Source organism: Electrophorus electricus, chromosome 8 (assembly GCF_013358815.1).
Source record: "Electrophorus electricus isolate fEleEle1 chromosome 8, fEleEle1.pri, whole genome shotgun sequence".
In the NCBI taxonomy this organism is placed as follows: Eukaryota; Metazoa; Chordata; class Actinopteri; order Gymnotiformes; family Gymnotidae; genus Electrophorus; species Electrophorus electricus.
This window is the reverse complement of record NC_049542.1, coordinates 14,306,775-14,310,694: the sequence shown is the minus strand read 5'-3', so window position 1 is coordinate 14,310,694 and position 3,920 is coordinate 14,306,775.

Sequence of the window (3,920 nt, the reverse complement as noted above, 5' to 3'; positions counted from 1 at the left end):
CAGCTCACGAATATAACGCTGAATAGGACCAAATGCGTAATTATGAGAGAGGAGGAGAGAGACCGAAGTGTGGGTAGGTGCAAGTAGAAGAAAGCGAGAAACAGGCAGAGGGTGTTCGTATGAGCGCGTAACTGATGTGTTTATTTTTAAAGAACATGTTGCGCCTTGATGTAATTATTTAATAGTTATGGAATTTAAATCTCGTTTTTTCTACTTCAGTCTGTGTACGAGTATGTTTTGGACAGTTGCTTACTGCCTAGGGGATCTTTTTTTTTTTTTATCCATTTTGCAATAGAATGTCACGTTTATCTGAAAGGTGGCCAAACTGACTGTAAGAACAGACTGTAAAAATTAGCCACTGAATTAGAATAACGTTGTCATAAACCCTGCTGGAGACAAATTACCGTGTTTTGCACCAAGCTTAAATCGTGTTTTCTGTTAGCTTTAACGAGAGTAAACAAAGTACTAAATCGTGTAATCTGTGTCCTTGAATAGTAAATTTCATCGTTTGTAGAATAGTTTATTTAAAAAACTGATCACTGGATAAGTGTTTGATTTCACAATAGTCCTGTCTTAGGTGATCTTTGTTCACCACTCAAAAACCTTATTTTGTGCAGCTGACAAGATATAGGGCCTGCTCACACGCAAAACACAGGCACAGGCAGAAATAAAAGAATGATGGCATCAAACTATTGTGTTTGTCACTTTAGAACATCAGAGCATAAGCATTGTCTCTGAAGGCTTCTATGAAAGCATTTGAAACTTTGTTTAACTATCATAAATTAGTGACCTCAATTTTGCTTGATGATTTCATCTAAAGAAAGACTGCTTGAGACCTAATAACCTTCAGAGCTCAGGCAAATAAGATGCTGCATTTGTTGATTGAACAACAGTTCTTTCTGTATAATCTTTGTCCAAGGTACCTCAATGTAGTGCACCTGTGAGTTCCTGTTGCTTATGCTTTAATCATTTATGCTTAGTAATTTTGGCAATTGTGTATCAAAACATTGACCAGTATGGTCTCAACCAACCTGAAACATAGATTAAGTGACAGATTTTCTGCATTGAAAGCATTTCTCCTTGAGCATTAGACAGACTGGTTGTAGCATTATTGCCACAGCACCTTTCACTAGAGTCTGCTCCTAGTAACAACTAGAAGAAGTAATGACTTCTTTCTTTATTGCTTTATTATCAGTGTGATGAAAGCACTCAGGCAAGCAAAAAGCCATTGACGGGCCGAAACACAGATCTTTTTTTTAGAGAAAGCGACTCTAAAACTCACATTTCAAGCAAGGCATGTGAAGGCACTTCTGCCACCTGAGACATTTTGCTCATTTGCATGTGAGGATTGTCCGAGCCACGTGGCAGTACACTTTTTCTTTTACGGTTGGCTGTCACAGGAATCGTGTCTGTTTTCTCTTTCATCCTTAAATGTGGCTCTAAATAGGGGCCTCCAACCATGGGGCCTCTGCCCTGTTAAGTTTGTTTGTAGGACCGAAACTTTGTGTGTGTGTGCGTGTGTGTTTTGTGTGGGTGGTGTGGTGTGAGCCTTCAGAAAGCACAGCTGGCAACACTTCTTCATCACACCAGCCAAGAGGAGCACTGACTGTGCTGTTCAGACTACACACAACCAACAGACGATGATAACAATACATCACGTTCAACCTTTGTTATAATGTGATGTTGCCATGTTTTCTCCAAGGTCCAGTTTGTCGAAATGGTGAAACTCTGATGTCTACTGCAGTAGAAACATCACTGCACCTGTCTGCGGAATAACTTCTGAAGTTGCTGCATAGAAAGCTCAGATTCTGTTTAAATCCAGCTTGACTCTACCTTCATGGTGTAAACTGAACTTGATTTCCAGAGTTTTACTGTCAGACGAAAGATTTTCAAGGAACAGTATCACTTTGATGCTGTGACTGCAACAGAAGGATTCCTTACTTACAGGAAGAGGGAACATATTTCTTTGTGAATCTCACAAAGCATTCCTTCCTGCATTTCAGAAAGGATCTGATCAGACTGGATCTCCATAGTTCCACAGCAAATTTGCAGAACTTGTTATTGCCAGAACTTGAAGAGTTGATGGCTTTCCTGTTTTTGAAGATTCTCTGTTGCTGCAATATGAACGACTACTGTCCCATCGCACTTACATCCAATCATCATGAAGTGCTTTGAGAGACGTGTCATGAGACACATCAAGACCCAGCTTCCCCCTTCTCTGGACCCCCTGCAGTTCGCGTACCGTCCCAACCGCTCTACAGATGATGCCATCTCTACCACACTTCATCTGGCACTCACACATCTGGATAAAAGGGCACCTACGTAAGAATGCTGGTTCATAGACTTCAGTTCAGCATTCAACACCATTGTTCCTCAGCATCTGATTGGAAAGTTGAGCTTACTGGGCTTGAACACCTCCCTTTTTTATACATGCTTATAGACAGTCTCACACACACCACACACACACACATACCACACACACACACACACACACACACACATACATGCGTATCATACATACATACATACATATTCTATGCACACACTCACACATTGTTATTGCATCGGACTAGTGCTGAAGTCAAACGTCACACAAATAAACTATGCACTCCTGTTGCAGTCTATGAACATTATCCTACTTGGTGCTAGAGTACTGTACTAAACCAGCACTGTACTCTGAACTGTTCTGGCTGCTACTGGTGACTGCTATGTTCAGGGTAGCATATCACTGATTGCTATGCACAAACTCACTTTACATATGCCCAGTACTGTGTACTGTACTAAATTGCACTGTCTACTCATTTTGTATTTGTTATTTGTCCCTGTCCTGTGTTTATTTAAATGTTTATTTAATGACATTTTGCCACTATATTGGACTGTTCGCACTTGTGTAGCATGTTGTCTGTTGCACTGTTTGTTCCATGGTCCTGGAAGGAACATTGTCTCGTTTTTGTTGTGTACTTGTATATAGCTGAAATGACAATAAAACCTCTTGACTTGAACTTGAACTTGAAAAAGCTGGTCTGCAGGTAGTGACTGGCTTTTTACCTGTCCGGTTTTGTCAAGTAGCGGATTAAGAGTATTTTAGTATGGGTGGAGGATACATTAAAACTGCCCTGAAGTAAGGAGAGATTACTCTCTGCTGTTTCATGATCTGAATGGTTTCTATAGATTTGAATTGTGGCTATGTGAGTCCATGGAGCCATTGTGACTGTAAGGAAATTGGCTGCATGTCACAGCTAAATCAGGCTGAAGCCAATGTACTTTTACCTTTTGATCCTGTCTTGCCCCTTACATCCATCAACACAATGCCAGTGAAAAACAGCAGAATATAAGTGTATTAGTTCAGGGAAAGAGACAGAAAAACTCAGTTTCTGCTTAGAATTCAAGAGGCAGATGAGGAGTGCATCCCAGGGGAGAGTGTAAATCAACATCCTCATTGAGCATTGCGAGAAGAGTGATTCAGGGAGCCACTCCACCACACTCAGCTCCTTCATACCGGAGAGAGAAAAAAAACAAAAGAGGGACGGGAGAAAAAGAGAGACAAGAGGGAACGAGTTGGGGCACATTACTGAACAACATGGGGAATGCAGTTAAGATTGGGTCTGACTGTGACTGAAATTGTACATGTTCTGTGATTAGTCAAAGGTTACTGAATTTTTCTTTGAGGTCACCGTAACATTTCTCAGCTTGCCAGCTTCTTTCTCTGCCATTGCCAAAGACAAATGTTAAGTTTCATTTTTTGTAGTGATCATAGTCTATTTTGACTGCAGCCATCAAGTTGAATATTTTCAGCTCGCAACTGATGCAAAGTCAAAATGCGCCAGCAGATACAAAGCCCGTAACATAATGTAAACATTTATGTCAGTGTGGTTGTTGGTGGTCTGGCAGCAGGAGCTCCTCAAGTCCTTGGTGAAGCA